The following is a 17,148-nucleotide window of genomic DNA, read 5'->3' as shown; positions in this document are numbered from 1 at the left end:
GATAGCTGGGGCTGCCCTCCTTCCCTACATGAGTGTGGCCATGAGTTGGCTGTGATGCAAGGAATAACAAAAACAAAACAAAAAAAAAAAACAACACACCAACACAAAACAACAGTGGAAATTGTTAAGTCTGATAGGAGTTGGACTCAATGATCCTCATGGGTCCCTTCCAACTCAGGATGTTCTATGACTCTGATTCTAAGCATGCAGATACGCTACAGCTGTGCAGGTAAGGAGGCTCTGGGCACACAAATGTGCATGTGTTTTTACTCTGAACAAAATGATCGTTCCCCAGCACATTAAATATGCATCTAGCAGGTTGGACCTTGTTTCAGATGTAAAAGGCATATATTTTTTTTTTTGTGGTATTTGAGTATTACTAGACATTTTTCATGTTCCTAATACTGGTGAAGTGTCCCAGGCACGCACCTGGAGCACAAAAGCCAAACAGAAAGGGGCTTTCCACCCAGCTCACAAGATTCACTGTGCATCAGGCCAACATGTTATGCAACCACTACCACACAATAGAAAAAGAGAACGCTTCCAGCATGGAGTATGACCTCAGTAACATATTTAAAATCAGCATCCTCGTTACATATCAAGATAGTCTCTGCAAGAGCGAGCTGCTGGCTTCACGAGGCATTTTCGATGGAAATGAGTGCTGGAGAAGGAAGCTGTGGGAGTCTGTCAAGCACACAGTAAACTCAGGTTTGAAGCGTGGCATTTCCTGATGCAGATCCTTAATTACGACAACAGAATAGCGAGTGCGGAGGAGGAACTTTTACAGCATATTAAAGAAAGGAGTGATATGCGGTACAGCTGTCTGGATTTCCTTGAAAATATGAAGCAGTATCATTTATTAATTATACTGAGGTAACTGGGAAGAAATTTAAATATAGAAGAAGTACCTGAAGCTGGTAATTGGCTGGAGTGCTATCACCACCACCCTTATTCCGCTGCTGTAGAAATTACCAACAAAATATATTCTGCTTCATTTCCCATGACACTAAACACTTGGAATATGGTTCCACATCTCAACATTATTAAAAGATGAAGTGATATTATGAGAAAAATTCACATGGATCTCCTCCCTTTGTGAGTAAATGATGCTACCTCTGGTCCCTTAGACGTGAAGGCTCCCCAGTTTAACACCTGCCTACCTGGAGGATCTGCTGCAAAAGTTGGCTTCCTATTATGCTTTTGGCCCAGGGCTGATTGTCAAGATAAGGAATCAGCACCTATTGTACAATAGGACTTGGGTTTTGGTCAGTAAAATGAACTCCTGAACTTCCAAGTTACAAACAAATGCTTATGAAAAAAAAAGCAAAACACTGTAAACCTGATCTGACGCTGCACAATACTGAACAATTTAGAAATAACACTCGATTAAGTCTGATGGTTCCCTTGGAAGGGCATACCCACACAAGTGCTCAGGAACAATGATTCTTGGCTCTAGGGTGAGCAAGGAAGAGTGGGGAAATTCCTCCCCTAAAACCTCACCTGGCAATACATGCCTGGAGCTACGCTGAGCTGGAAGAGCTCCAGAGCTGGGAACCAATGGTGCCAACAACAGTTCTTCTGTCACCACATGGGGATCCCTGGACTGATGTCAGCGTCCACACTGAGGAGGAAGCAGAGGAGAGGTGAGATGTGGTGTTGTTCTCCAGCAAAAATTGTCTTGATTGGTCAAAGCTGGATAGCAGCTGCTGCTACTAAATTATGATTTCTCTTTGAGTAGAAGTTTTGAGTAATTGGCCCAACATCTTTCTCTAGCTGAATATGTAACACTGACATTAATCCAAGTAGATAAAATGTAGGTTTTAATTATCTGTAATTTAACTATCCAAACAAAGCAAGTTCTAGGTTAATTACGCCAGCCTTACAGCACTGTTGATTTCAGACACTCTAAAAACCTCTGAACATGCTAAGCTTTACACCTAGTTTCACCCAAGAAAGTCCATTAAGGCTGCCCCACAGGTATTGGATGAGAACAAAAGGAGGTGAGTTACCTTATGGCAGACTGAGCTCACTCTTGAAGGCTTTTTGAAAGAAAGATGCTTATTTCTATTTTACAATTCATAGTAATTGAGTGCATTTCGGTATCTGCAAGACTAACTAATTTTTCTTGCAAACACGAACTGGATGTTTGCAAAGTGATCCTTAAAGAAGAACAGCATAGAAGGCAGCATAGGAACTGTGCTGCAGAGTGGTTGTTATAGATAAATTCCTTAGAAGTTTGACTTGGCATCCTTCAATTACCAGTCTAATTATTCTTCTATTATTTAGGCAACGAGCCAAAGGTTTCCTGGGTGCATAGGAAGTTAATAGGGGAGATGAAGCAAGATTGCAAGGCCAAGTCAGCATATGTTCATTAAAGACTGATTTCTTCAGCATTAAACTTACACACTGCTCCAACAATGTGTTACTGTGCCTGTGTATTTAATGACTAAAAATATGCAAGAATAATTATTTACAATATTTCCTGACCCAGTTTTTTCAGTCATCTATTCAGAGCTGTATCTATTAAAAAAGTATGGAGGAATTCATTGGGAAATCTACAGAATAAAAAAGAAGTGATGTCTCCTGTTCATTGCTAGAAGGAAATTAAGCAGTTTTCAAAAGCTTGCCAGTAATCCCCACTGCTTTCTAGTGTTCAACACTGGATATATATAATTACATATGAAAAAAAATTACATCTGAAGAAAGTTATTTAAGTTGCAAAGCCAAGTACTTGAAAGTTAAGAAATGCCATTTTTACAATTGCCCATGCAATCCTGATTCTTCCCACTTATGTATCCAACTCCTAATATTAAAAGAGAGGCAATGGGAAAATATTACGTGATTATGTAGTTAAAGATTGTATCGTAATGCATGTGCTCATGGGAGCAGAAATAAGGTTGCAGACATGTGTAACTGTAAATCTGGCATTCCTTACCATACAGACCTTGCCTATACAAACTAAATAGCTTCCTTTTAACATAATTTTTATGTCATTTCCTGTTTTATTTAGTTTCTAAGGAAATATATAGAATAAGCCACCTTCTGCACAGCTATCTGAAAAATTAATTTCTAGAGCCAGGTCTTGCTCAGGGCGTTTCTCTGTTTGCTCTCACACTTACCTTCTTTTCTTTGCAGGAGGTAGAAATCAACCCCAAGCCAGCACCTGGGGGTTTGACATTTTTGGGGTAGGGTTAACAATTGGCTTTGGGTGATGTGGCCCTGTCTGGAACCACACTCATCCCCAGCACTTACCAACCTCCTTTCCCATGCAGCAGAGGTCACCCTCTTCAGCATTCTACCTAAAATCACCTGTTAATTGGAAGTGAGTGGAGGAAAATGATGCTTTTAAAAGACAGCTTATAGCTCAGTTAAACCTGAAGGGCCTTTCATGCCAGAAAAGGCATTTCTCCAGCCCAAAGCCTTTCTCCCTGCCAAATTTCAGGAGTCTGGTGCAAACCATGCAACCGCTGGAGCTTACCCAAAATAGAAGTTAGCCCCAGAAGTCTCTTCAGCTGCATGCAAAGAGCTGGGCAGCCAAGCAACTCCTGCCAAGTTTCCACAGGGGGATAAGAGGGCTCTCCCATGCTTACTGAAGCCAGAGGACCCAGACATTGGGGATAAGTGGAGAAGATGCAGGTTCTCTTCTGAGTTTTTGGCACCAAGACCTCATACCCTCCTGAAGCAGTCCCCAGGGCACAGTTCCAATCCAGCCTGCAGCCGGGCAGCACAGCAGGGACAAGGTGTTAAAGGACAAGTGAGGGGAAAAAAAAATAAAATCAGCTGTGGATGTTAGAAACTAACCCAAATCCTTCCTGCAGAATGTACAGATATTTCATCTGTTCATTACTGAAGCTCTTTTCACAATAAACCCCCCCTTTTTTTTTTTTTTTTTTTAAGTGTTTCTTAATGTATATTGCAATGAGGAAAAAAAAAAACCACCAAAACAACACTAACCTCAGTAACTCCACACAGAATACAAGTGAGAACTCAAGTCCTATTCACCATTAAATGCAAAAATTGATATTTATAGAAGTAGGCTTCAGTAAAGCATAGTTTCATACCTCACTGGCAAACAACTTTTAAAATTCTTTTCCATTACAATTTAGAGGCGAAAAAAGTTAGCCAAACCTCCAGTACATCTTATAGCATATCAGGATTATATCCAACCTCAAAGAATTTTTATTAACCTCTTGCTGCTCCCAAACTCAGAAAAATCCCCTCTAGTTCAGGGTTTGAAGTTCGACATCATACACTGCTAGACATCTCAGGGTAGCTAAGCACTACAGACAAGGCTGCTCTGCCTCTAGGGCCGTCTTGAGGGATGTATATGGCACAATGGGGGCTGTAATGGGGAGCACAACAACAGGCATCCCTTGTGTTTTTCTCCATACACTGTGCTCTAGTCAGCAGGGAGCTGTAACCATGACTTTCCCCCCAAACTTTATTCATTGTATCTATCGACAAACAACTGCTTTCTATGCAATGCATTATCCAGAGGAACCATCCTTACTAGATGGTCCAGAATGTTTCCCAGAGTCAGGAGCCCTTTCCCTAAGATGGAAAGTGACCTTTCCAAGCATTATTTCACACGCTTTAGTCTAATTGCCTTCCCACAGATGGCCTGGCTTTAAACTGTGCAGAAGACATGTGTAGGGTCTATGTGGATTATTGAGCAGGAGGGGCTCAATGGGGGCTCAGGGCCTCTGCCCAACCCCTGGTGCAGTCCTCCCTGCCCACGTGGAACGAAAGGCTGATCATCATTGCTGGAGGGCCTCACTCGCTCTCAGGTCTCAACAAGTTTGTTCAAGACATTACAGGAAGTGAATACAGGTATGCACAATCCAGAAGCCTAGAAGAAGAAATGACTGCCTCACATTAACTAAAAGCTGCTGTAGAAACAAACCACTCAGCATGTGCAAGCAATTAGGTTATGCTCCTCAAGAACCTGATTCCGAGCTAATTTTTTTTGCGCATCGATCTCATCATGCAAAATAGGGTCTTCCCAAATCATGACCTGAAGGGCAACCCTGGCTGAGAAAGGACCATGAAGTCACATGCAGTGCTGTGCGTGGCTTCTTCTGCTCCTGCATACTCCACGTACCTTCACAGCTTGGAGCAATTCCATGGCCAAAACCTCCCCACTCTGCACATGCAATGCAGCACAGCTGGCAACATGTCAGGGACACCTACTGGCTCCTCAAACACCTGCTCCGAAATATCAGCTCTCTGCAATTAAATATTTAGATGATGCTTCATTTATGAAAATTAGATTTTCGGAGTGAATTAGGACTAACTTAATTATTATACTAAAATATGAAAATGATGGTATATTATTAGAAACATATTTTTCTTGCAAACTGTGTTTGCGATCTAGCCAGGAAAGAAAAAGTTATGGGATAGACTTTTTATAGTAGGTGTTAATTCTGAATAATTAGGATTAGGCATTGGGGATTTGCAACCCAAATAAAAATTACCTAATTAACCCTTATATTGGCCCTAACAGAGAAGCCAAATTGTTAAGCAATAATAATTATTAAAAAAAAAAGCAGCCTTCCACTCCCAGAAGTGAATATCTAGCAGTCAAAGACCAAAACGGGATGTAAAGACACCCTGTAAAAAAATATTTGCAGCTCTGAGAGTAGCCATCCAAGAGGTGGGGATTTGGACTCACCACAGTGGATCAGTATGACCTAAACATTTTGCATTCACATCCACAATTAGGAAATACCAAGTCAGCTCAAGTCAATTTTTTCTTGGTGTGCTCTTCATGCTGCTACCATCATCTTTAATTGCCCATTTTACCAATTGTTAGTTCTATGTGAGTTTTTGTCTTGATTTTTCCTTTTTTGTAAGATCACACAACTAATCCAAAAACTGATACTTCTATAGGAAGAAAGCCTGGCCAGCACCCTAGACAGAATGAACACACAGTGCAGGGCCCAAAGTTTCCTCAGCTCCTTCAGAAATCCAGCCCTGGGCATTGCTTCTCACAACTGCTTCTGATCCATAGCCAGGGGCTGAGACCACCAGCCTTCTTCATTGAGCTCCTCTGGAAGAAGCCCTGGGCAGTAACATAACAAAACAGGGGAGGGAAAAAGATTCCCGTGGCCATAAGCAAGACTGCATTGTTGGCACAGAAATATTCTTCCTCTGTCAAGTGTGGATATCATAGACTTATACAAATAGTGCTGGAGAGGATCTCCAGTTCATTTCTCTGTCTGAAGTATAATATCCAATTCATAAAAACAAGGTAGAAACCCTGTGCTCTAGTTCCATATGTTTTAAAGCTTATATTTTCATGTCAGAGACAAATTTGGCAAACTGCAGAAACATGAGCTAGCACTCAAGCTGAAACGAGAACTGGCCAAACTTTGAGGTTGCCATGGTTTGAGATGCGTGCAAAATCAACTCAGATCCCCTTAGATAAAATAATATTCTATAAATTAAGAAAACACCAAGGCATCTGTCCAGCTTCATGACAACAGGTGAAGTGTGCTAAACAGCAGGTCCCAGATTGCTACAAAACAGGGCGCCAGCCTTACTCTGTAGGATGAATTCTCCTCTCCAGTTGCACAGGGGAGAATATATGATTAAGTTTCATAAGTTAATAGCATGAAAGCTTCACATTGTTAGTGATAATCTAAGCAAATCACATGTGAACACCGAATACTGGAAGGTGCTGGCATAAGCAAGATGGAGTTTTAAGTCAAAAACTCCTCACATTTAGCCAACAGTAATTACCACCCGCATTAATAATTATTTGAAACATTGGTGACCGCTCATAAATATATTCAGTGCACACCTATATTCATACAGTCAGGAGCAAAAGAAAGTGTTAGCTTTGCAATATCCTGTACAGGTTTGGTTTATTCAGGTAACCTCAAAGAATATTATTTAAATAACTTCTGATACGCAGCGTTTTAGCTGAGAAAAAATATATTCTGCAATTCATGTGAAGACAGAATTGTAGAATATGTTGAGGAAGAGGCCCATAAGGAACAAGTCCAGATCCTGCCTCCTGTTCCTCTCCATCTAGTTTAAATTTTGGCTTTGAGGTGTCTTGTCAGGAGGGCTCCAGAAGTGGGAAGCACCATTCTGGAGCTGCTCTGTACCCTGAAGGGAAAGCTCTCTGTTACAGGTAAATCTCTGAGTGAGCATCCTCCCATCACCAGTTCACAGCTGTCACACTTCACCTTCGGGGAAGACTCCCCCACTCAGTCTTTCTCCAATGGCTATTTGTGCAAGACAACATGCCTTTCTACCTCGAGGTACCCCGAGTCACCCACCATGCACCTGGCTGTGTGTCCCTGAAGAGCCCACCCCAAGGGATCATCTCAATCCACCAACCACAGACCACGTGCTGCCTCCCAGGAAAATGTGGATTTCGCTCAAGGTTTATAGATTCAATCAAACCTCCTCAAATAATTCCCATGGAAGGGCTCTCGGAGGCTGAAGCCTTAATTTTTTAAGTTTCCATTTCCACTGCTGTACAGACTAAATACATAATCTGATTTCACCTCATTCAATTTTTAAATGTTTAATCCTCAAAGAAATTAAAGTGAAATAAAAACCAAGAAAAAACCCCGCAAGCAGTCCCAGGCCACACCATCCCAGGAATGTTAACCTCAATTGCAAAGCCTCACTGCCGACCCAGACTTCTTCCTCTAGGCACACGAGCACCAACAGATTGAGAGCACAAGTCACCTGTCCAAAAATACTGTGTCCTTTGTTTTAGGGCCATCTGCCGAAACCAAGCTCCCTCTTAATGCCCAACAAGAAAGCAAGGCTCTATATTCCTTTACTGGAGAGTCAGCTCCCATAACATAAACTGGATTTCCTTCTTTTCAAATCTGGAAACAATATAAATGGAAGATAACATGCAATCCTTAATGCTCTCCATCCTCTTTGCAAAATCTTTTTATAATGCTCAAATAGTTGGCTTCCAGTGATGATATTATAATGATCCTGGGGAGTATTGAGAAACAGAGTAAATTCAAGTCAAATACATTTTAGAAAATTAATACAATATCACAGACCTTATATTGAATAATTTTCATTACAGGATATAATTCTCTTACTGGGGAAGAGCAATAACACCATGATTGTTGATGTTGCCAGTGCTCTCTCCTATTTTTTTTTTCTTAAATCTGCAATTCTTCGGCATTAAATTGTGCTGTTATAGTTGCTCGGCAACCATAACTTCTGCATACACACCTCCCATGGTTTTGTAGCAGCAACAATCTCAAGATAACAAGGGGATGGGTATCTCTTCTTGCAATCAAGATTCTTCTTGATATGTAAATTTATGCCACATTTTTTATGTATTATGTATGGCAAAAATTAAAGTGATTACGTCATTTGAGTGATCAGACTTAAGTGCTGACTTCAGTTTTGAAACTGCAGGAATGGATCTGGTGAAAATTTGGTACCAATAAACACAGGGAAACCACTGGCATCGAACAATTAGATTCTCTTTGGAACACCTGCCAGTTACATTTCTCAAAAGCGAGATGTAAAACAGAGGTGCAGATAGCATTTGGGGTCTGTGAGATTTGGAGTTTGGAAGGGTAAATGGCGATTTACGGGAAAACAAAAAGAGAAAGAAAACATAAGACAAAACTCAAAGTAAATTCAGTGTCTGCAGAGCAAACCAAAGTTTATCATCAAGAGAAATCTGGTCCTCCTGGAAACATCTCCAGGACTCCGTGCAAAACACCACTTCAAAATAGGATTTTGCTTGGGGGTTTTAGTGCCTGATAGAAACCTAGGCAATCCCAGAGTGGGAAGCAGACACCTGGGTGCTATACCCTCACACATGCACAGCCCTCAGTGAGGACTCAAAAGGGGAAAAAAAAAAAAATCTCAGCTTGTAAGAGTTATTTTTGCCTTGCAGCTCTTTGGATTGAAGAGCAAAGTGGAAAGGCTGATGGATTCAGACATTGCACCAGGACCTTCCTGACAAGCATGGAACATATGCTTCTGTCTATCTAGCATCATGAGATACTAATGTTCACTATCCATAGCATCACTCAGAGGCTGCCTGAGTCCAAGGAAGGGAATGAGGTGGAGCCAGAGAGCATGAGGCGACCACCACCAGAGCCATTGCCAAGGCTTAATTCCATGTATAAAACAGATAAATGTACAGGAGGATGCAAAATAAATATGGTGTTTTAAACTCTGTGCAGGAGACTTCCCCAGTGCAAGGCATCCAGGAGTCCCACCGACTCCTAACAAAAACCTAGTAAAATGAATTTTTTTGAAAAAGAAAATATTTTATTACTTCCAATCTTTGTGGGTTATTTTCCACTATCATTCCTCACTTATTTTAGTCCTCAAAATGGTCACACAAACACAATAACTTTGTTTTTTGTATTATCCCCTATACAAAGATAATAAAGCAAATATAGAAGTTATTAACCAATCCTGCAAAAACATCTGCTTACTAAAAAGATTCTTTTTACCAGTTTCACTCGAGGAAAAAGCAAAATAGCTTACACTTCTCTTTCAATTACCAGGGAAAAAAATTAATCTGGTCTTAGTGAATTCGAAAGAATCTCACTGAGCAGCATCTTCGAGTGATTTTAATCACTTAATGTAATAATGTTTCTTGCTGTTCAGCTAGGATAGCCTTCATCTTCTCACAGAAGCACTAATTTAAGACTCAGCTTCGCTTAAGCCTTCACTCCCTCACCAAATTCCTCCACCATCGACGCAACCTTTTTTCTGTCTTAGCACTGGAGATACAAAGTGCTGGTATTGGCAGTGGCAAATTCACTCTGCACTGCACAAGGAGCTGCGGTGGGGATCAGAGATATGATTTTCTCTACTTTGTGTGTCCTTAGCCAGCATATCCTGCAATATCTGGAAGCCCTGGAAATACCCAGCATCACAGGAGGAAGCTTCAGTTAGATATTAGGAAGAAGTTTTTCAGCCAGAGGGTGATGAGGCGCTGGCACAGGTTGCCCAAGGAGGCTGTGGATGCCCCATCCCTGCAGGCATTCAAGGCCAGGCTGGATGTGGCTCTGGGCAGCCTGGGCTGCTGGTTGGTGACCTGCACACAGCAGGGGGTTGGAACTGGATGAGCATTGGGGTCCTTTTCAACCCAGGCCATCCTATGATTCTAGCTGCACTACCAGGATGCTGTTTGTTGCTATCATCGCCATTCAACATACTGGTTCACCTGTATTTGTATCAAATCACAGTGCTTTTAATAAATCAGTTTGTTTTTTTGTTTGGGACCAGCACAGGAATTTATCAGTAAACACAGAAATAAAACTCCCACCTCATGCTCTTTCAAGCTGTAGCTTCTGGAGCAATGCAAAAGAAACACCTGCTGACAGCCACCCCTGCACCAGCCATCTCCATGCACCTGTGCAGGAACCCAGCTTCCTGCAGCCCAGCACACCCCTCATCACTCCCCACGTCTGAAAGCATTTAAAAGGAAAGCATTCTGACTCAGATGTGGTGACAGAAGTGGCAGTGGAGGGACACCGCCACATCACTGCAGCACACCATGCAGTTCCCCAAGGATGCTATGGTCTGGGCTCCAAATATAATTAGGGGAAATTTCAAACACTGCTTTAGATTACGTATACAGTGACACACAGTACTGACATAACTATAGAGAACGTTTCTTCAAGTCTTTAATCATCAAGTCCTATTTTGTCTTCTTTACTTATAGGTCATTTCTTTGACGGAATAAATTATGATTAGCCCCTCAGTTTAAATGTAAAATTTAGCAGAACTATAGTGTCACTGCTCTCTGTGTTCTTTCTTTCAGTATTTCTCTTTCATTAAAGCTGCCTTTGAAATCTTTTACCCTCTACTGTATCTGAAGCCCAGTGAGGACACTAATTTCTGAGGCTCTGTCTGTACTAGAAGAAAATGCAGAGGCTCAGGCTTCTGCATAGTTTGGTGGGTTGTTGTTGTTTTGCATTAAGGCTAAAAAAATAAAATATTAAGAACAACCACAACAGTACATCTGGTATACAACAGGCAGGGTGCAGACAGCCAGAATGTGAGACGTGTGGGGAGATCTGCTCAAAATGTGCATTTTCTCAGAGCACAGCTCTTCTCTTAATATCCAAGGAACAAGACCAAATAAAAATAACCTCCTTGGCTCGAGAACAGCTCTTTTCCATCCCCAAAATTCTATATGCCCTATCTGTATGTGCATATATAAAAATTTTACTCTGAACAGAGTTTATGAAATTCAACAGGCTCATCCCTTTTGAACATCATAAGCTTTGCTGGCCGTGCTCATGGATTTGTGTATAATTTGCACTGCCCCCAGATACCCTTTTTTTTTTTTTCGCCTACCCAGTTCTTGCTGCTAGGAAGGGTTTGCAAAGTGCACCACTGCCACAGCCCAAGACATGTCCAGCACCCAGCTCTTATTTGCAGAGCACACACAAGAGCCACTGCCCCACCTGAGAGCAGCCAGGGCTTGGATGCACTGAGCAGGATAGTGCTTGGCTTGTGATACTGCATGGCACTATGGCCAAACTACCACAGATCAGCACTTTCTGTACTTTCATTGGACTTTGCCCATCAAGAGATGCAGTGCATTTGTTCAAGCTGACACCAGCACCAAAAATCAACCAATAAACCACAACTGATCCATTGCTGGAAACAGCTTCATCTACTCCTGCTGTTCTACTTTGAGCAACACAACACCAGCAATAAGGAGGGTGATAATAAAAGGCATTAGGCTTGCCAAGGCAATATTTCACTGGACTGAAAACTCTTAATACACAGCCAGGGAGATTGTTTAAGTGGTGAACATTCTGTAAGTTAAATCGCTGTAAACGTGACTGCAAAATGCATAAAGTACCTTGGCTGTAATGTTTAGCAACTGCCAACCCATGTCTTACAGAAATCTAAAATTGCACCAACATTTAATGAAAATTAGGAACTTAAAATCTAGAGAGGGTGAGGTTGTAATGCTGCTGGCCCAATACTGTAAAGCATGAAAAGTTTCATTTTGCTGCAATAGTTCTGCTACTGCTTCTGATTTTTCATGATGCATTCCCTTAGAACTGTAAGATTCCCCATGGTCAATGGCTCATTTTCAGCCAGGAAACCTAAAGGGGTTGCTGGGAAATGCAGACTGAACCCCCAATTCCACAGCATCTCAGAGTCAGAGCAGCATCATGATAGGGAAGAGCTGTCCCGACTTATACAAAGCTGCAGCTCCTACTCACATCCCCATCACACCTCCTGCCTTTCTCCAAATCACTGTCCCAGAAACACCTTCGTAAGCAGGATTTCCAGCAAGAAAAGGGTGTGCAGCCCTTGGGACCCAAGCCATTAATTCTGACCTCCCTGTACCATAAAACTGCAGTAGATCCCGTAAAGCCCTTTAGGAAGTTAGGTGTCTAATCCCCTTTTATCCAAGGCCATCACATAGAAGAAAAAAAAAAAACAACCAATTAGGGACTGTAAACTATCTCTTAAAAGTTTCTTATGAGATTCCCAAAGTTGTTTTTAAATGATCAGCTCCTCTGGGAGGACTTTTATCTTTCAGAGGTTCTCACACTGCGTTTGAGCAGCTTGAACGTGGCTTGCTGCTGTACAAACCCACACGAAGCAGCATAAAACAGAACAGACACAACTTTGCTTAATTTTTGAATCCTCTTTCATGGAAAAGATCTCATTAAAAAGAGGGGTGGAGAACTTTTCCTTGAAAATATGCCAGAGGATGAAATTCCCATTGTAACTTTCATAGCAATCTGTGAACAAATATACCTAGTAACCAGCAATTAAGATTTTATTAGATAAATGACTCATTCACTAAATTATTGTGCATAAATATGCCATTAATATGCAGCAGAACTTATAGTTTGAGGCTATCAGCAATGTAAACCTTTGTTCATACACTTCATCTTGATGCACTCATCCAATCTACCTTCAGGGAGTGCTGTGCAGAAATATCTACGGTTTATGGGAATCCAAGCTATAAGGGAAAGCCACACCTTCGGACTGAGCTTAATCCTATGACAGAATAAGCTTGCTTCAGCCCATAGGAAGATAGAGCCATCCTGGCAGAGTAGCTTTTCTCTGTGCAAACCTATTGCTTACCTACAAGTGCATGAGATTTCCTCCCTCTGTGCACCTTCCCACCCACCTGTTGGAAGTCTTGTCTGGAGAAAACAAACAGTGCTTAGCACTTGGCTTTTATGCTGATCTCTGACTCCCCAAAAACACAATTCATTGGAATTTCTATTACTACATAGCATGTCACGTGAGAAAAGGTTGACCTAGACACATTGCCACCCAGCTTTTAATTAATTCTTATTATAGGGTTGAACAAAACACAGCAAGCTGTACTCAGGTGGCAGCAAGGACTAGAGCTCAGGAGGACATTTAGTACTTCCTTCAGAAAAAGAATTTTTACTTAAATGCTCTTTTAGGCACAGAGCTCAAAGTAACTTTGCTTTGAAAAACTCTGCTTCCATCACGATCCAGCTTGTGCCCACCCAGGCTGGAAGTACCCAAAAGCACAAGGAACCTCAGCAGTTTTGGACAGATAGCAGCTCAACACCTTTCCCCTGCATCCCAGCCAAACAAAAGGTCATGGTACTCCCCACTACCTACAGCCACCATGAACCTCCTCCAAAACTCCCCAGGTGTTTCCAGATGGCTGACCACACTCAACACCCCCACACCAGTGACCACTCTGTCATATCTCTAATGTAGTTAGCCTTCTTCTATGTTATAGGAAGCATCATCTGCCAGTGACCATTCTCCCTGAATAATCCTGTATTGAGCCTTTTACCTACCTAGTAAACACAAGGGCATCAAGGAGACACCCAGAGCATCTCATTCTGCCTCCAACTTACATGTTTAGTTGAACCAAAATGGCATTCACTGTTTCCTTGGACCACACTTCCTTATCCACTACCACTTAGCACTGATTTTTGGCCATTAATTTCCCATTAGGCAGAGAGCAAATACCACTCTGTGGTTCAAAGCTGCCTCTTCCTCTTCTCCAAGTGCTTCTGCAAAATGCGTTATCAATTAGGAAAGGTCTTTAGAGGCTATAGAGAGCCACACAATGCAGATACAAACTTTTTGGTAAAAATATCAGGGAGATCGCATGAGTCTACTTTCATCTCCATTTGGAAGGCCTATTAGGAACTGCCCTTTTTTTTACCACAAGTCCAATACAGTCAAAGGGGAGTTACTAAAAAGTTAAATTGAAGAAAGTCTCAGCAAAACTCTGTGTCTCTGAAATGGGCAGCAGAAAAATACACCTGAAGTTGTGTGTTTTGTTTTTTTTTTTTTTTTTTTTTCCCCAAACTGAGCAGGAAATTTGGTCAACGTGCATTACACAACAACAGGGCAAAACAGGCTACTCCAGGTAAGAGTTTTCCATAGCAATGCTCCAAAAACTTGCATTAAATCTCAGATGTTGTGCCTGGCTTTACAGGATTTCCCAAAGAGGCAGACACCAACAGCACTACTAACTATCAAGAAAGTGCTGGGCTTGTTACAGGAGCTTTATGAGAGCCAAGGATCAAATATTTTTTCACAGTTTTATGTGGATAGTTTCATGAAAATTGATCAGGTCTAAAAAGTCACAGTCCAAATGAAGCTAAGGTTAAAGATAATTTATACATGATATTCCTAATTTTATTCTGAGCCCTTTTATTACTATGTAGGCCTTTATGACTTTAAAGAAAATGTCAGTGGCAGCAAATGACATTGTACTGAATAATCTAGTTATGAGGGAAAAGACATTTAAAACTATTCCATATCAGCTTTGCTCTGTTCTGCTGAACTTACAGTTTTATCCAGCACGGCTGGGCAAAACTCCTGACTGTATTTTAAAATCCTCTTCATGGTTGCTTTGCAAACCGCTGTCCATTCCTCTTCTGTTTCTAATTCTTTGGAAATGTTGTGATTTTCTCTTCTTTTTCTACATGATTCCAGGGAATTCAGCCATGACATCCTATGCTCGAGGCTCGCCGCCATGTGCCCTGAGTGTTGGTGTCATTGCCAACCTGCCCACACCCCTGACTGAGGCTGAAATATTACAGATATACAGAGCTATCATAGAATACTTAGAGTTGGAACGGACCTTTGAATGTCAGCTAGCCCAACTCCCCAGCAGTGAACAGGAACACCACAGCTAGATCATGCTGCCCAGAGCCTTGGCCAGCCTGGCCTTGAAAGTCACCAGGGATGGGGACCTTGGCTCCAGCATTTTAGAAGCAAACATCTGCCTCGTGCCATCAAGGTCTGATTTTTTCCTTTTTTCCCCAGCCAGAGGAAATGACCCGGATGCAGTGACCCATGAGGCAGGCTTCTGGCACCACTCCAAGCTCACCTCTGGTGCTCACATTCACTAGTCGGCTTTCCTTGAGGTGGTGAAGCCAGAATGTGGTGGACAGGCATCTCTTCCCAAGGGAGAAAACAGAGTGCCATTTCTGGCTCTCTCCAGGACAGTGGACCCATGGTAGGCCAGCTGGCACGAGAATTAGAGAATCACAGAATGAATCATAGATCAGTTTGGGTTGGAAGGGACCTTTAAGATCATCCAATTCCAACCCCCTGCTATAGGCTGGGTCACCTCCCACCAGACCAGGTTGCTCACAGCCCCATCCAGCCATGTCTTGAACACTTCCAAGGATGGGAACCCACAACATCTGGGCAACACGTACCAGTGTCTCACCACCCTCACAGTAAAGAATTTCTTCCTAACTTCTAGTCTAAATCTACCCTCTTCCAGATAGAAAATCATGGCCAAGCATCTGCCAACATGCTATTAAGATACCTAAAATCCAATGGAAATGTTCTATGAATATTCAGCAAATGTTGAACATTGTTATAACTGAACCTTACACACTAATATCAGAACCGAGTGGATTTACAGGGAGGAAACAGTATTAATAAATGACAATGAAGAGTATTTCCATTTAACTCATTGGAACTGTATTTCAATTGCTTAAAAACTTATCTTCAATTTTTTTGTATGGGGAAAAAAGTAGAAATTATGTTTTTACCATTAACAGCCTTTCCAAATTCTGCCACTGTCTGAGTTGATGTTACCTCTGGTTTTCCAGATGTTTATTTGAAAGACAACTGTTATTGCTTGTCATAATTGTGTTCATAGCTGAGTAAACACCTTCACAGGTGCACTAAGATCCAAAGGCTGAAAAAGCAGAAATTTTATAGCTATGTCACAAACAAGGAAGACATAGAAATGAAATGCAATATCTTCCTGTATCTTAAGTGTAACACTTGATTAGCTTGAAAAAGCAGCTGGAGTCTTGTGTCCATGCAGAAAGCTTAATCAAAACTGTAGTTTCTTATTTGAAAAGTGATTAGATAAAAATGTCATTGGATTTCTGAAGCAGATCTGCTCTCCAAGTACTGCAGAGCCATGGCCTCTTTTGTTCCTGGTAATATTTCTATTTTAACTATTTATCAGCAGTGTCATGTGCCACTATCATGGTGCAGCAGAAAAGTTGCTCTGCCAGATGTTTTGTCTCAGAAAAAGCCAACTCTTGGCTGCAGGATAATTAAGAAACGTGCAGGAAAGTTAATCTAAACAGGCTATCATACCAAAAAAGAATGAATGGAAAGCTTACCTGTATCCTGGGTTCCCTAAAAAGACTCCAAGAGGAGAGATCTCCAAAAGAGATCCTTCCCCACTGCTAGTCAGATCTTAAATGGGGTCTAGGAGAGGTGGAGCCTGGCTCCAACCCTTCTACTAGCACAGGTGGATTGCCTTCACCTGTGCTCCCAGGGCTGACTAATTGCTCGCCTCAGGTGGTCAATCAGAGGTTCAGGCTGTGATTCAGAAGTTCCCATCCACCAATCTTTCATTAAGGTTTCTTTTAATCAGAAAATGTTCCAATGAAGCAAACTTCTCTTGGGTCAACCTACCACCCCAGTGTGCAGCAGCTAATCTGAAAAGGCAAACACTACCAGACCTGAGATGTGCAGAAATTGTTCCTCGTTACAGAAAACAACAGCAATTCAAAATACCACCACTGTAATTACACCCAGTGTAATTCCCTACATAAGAACGTTTTCTAACTGTATTTCCTGGATCTCAGCCTTCAAACTGCTGTGTCCATTTGGGCAGCCAGAACGTCAATGCCTGGCTATTGCTATCACAAGCATGAGGGTCTCTGACCA

The 17,148-nt window shown here is 41.7% G+C and overlaps 1 long non-coding RNA gene across 1 annotated transcript in view; it reads right to left on the bottom strand.

Annotated features, from left to right (window-relative positions):
* The window catches only part of LOC128077610 (uncharacterized), a 17,874-nt gene extending 1,203 nt beyond the window's left edge, over positions 1–16,671 (bottom strand). Inside the window, exons 1-5 of the long non-coding RNA XR_008205091.1 lie at positions 16,596–16,671; positions 16,008–16,156; positions 3,479–3,711; positions 1,501–1,621; positions 1–832 (exon numbers count right to left, since the gene is read on the bottom strand). The exon at positions 1–832 is cut by the window's left edge and continues 1,203 nt beyond it. This is a non-coding gene — a long non-coding RNA (uncharacterized LOC128077610). The remainder of the gene's footprint in view (positions 833–1,500; positions 1,622–3,478; positions 3,712–16,007; positions 16,157–16,595) is intronic.
* Positions 16,672–17,148: the final 477 nt, after the last annotated feature.

The sequence above is a fragment of the Tympanuchus pallidicinctus genome, unplaced genomic scaffold (assembly GCF_026119805.1).
Source record: "Tympanuchus pallidicinctus isolate F22 unplaced genomic scaffold, pur_lepc_1.0 scaffold16, whole genome shotgun sequence".
NCBI lineage: Eukaryota > Metazoa > Chordata > Aves > Galliformes > Phasianidae > Tympanuchus > Tympanuchus pallidicinctus.
The sequence above is the reverse complement of the archived record's forward strand: the minus strand, read 5'-3'. Positions and strand labels throughout refer to the sequence as shown.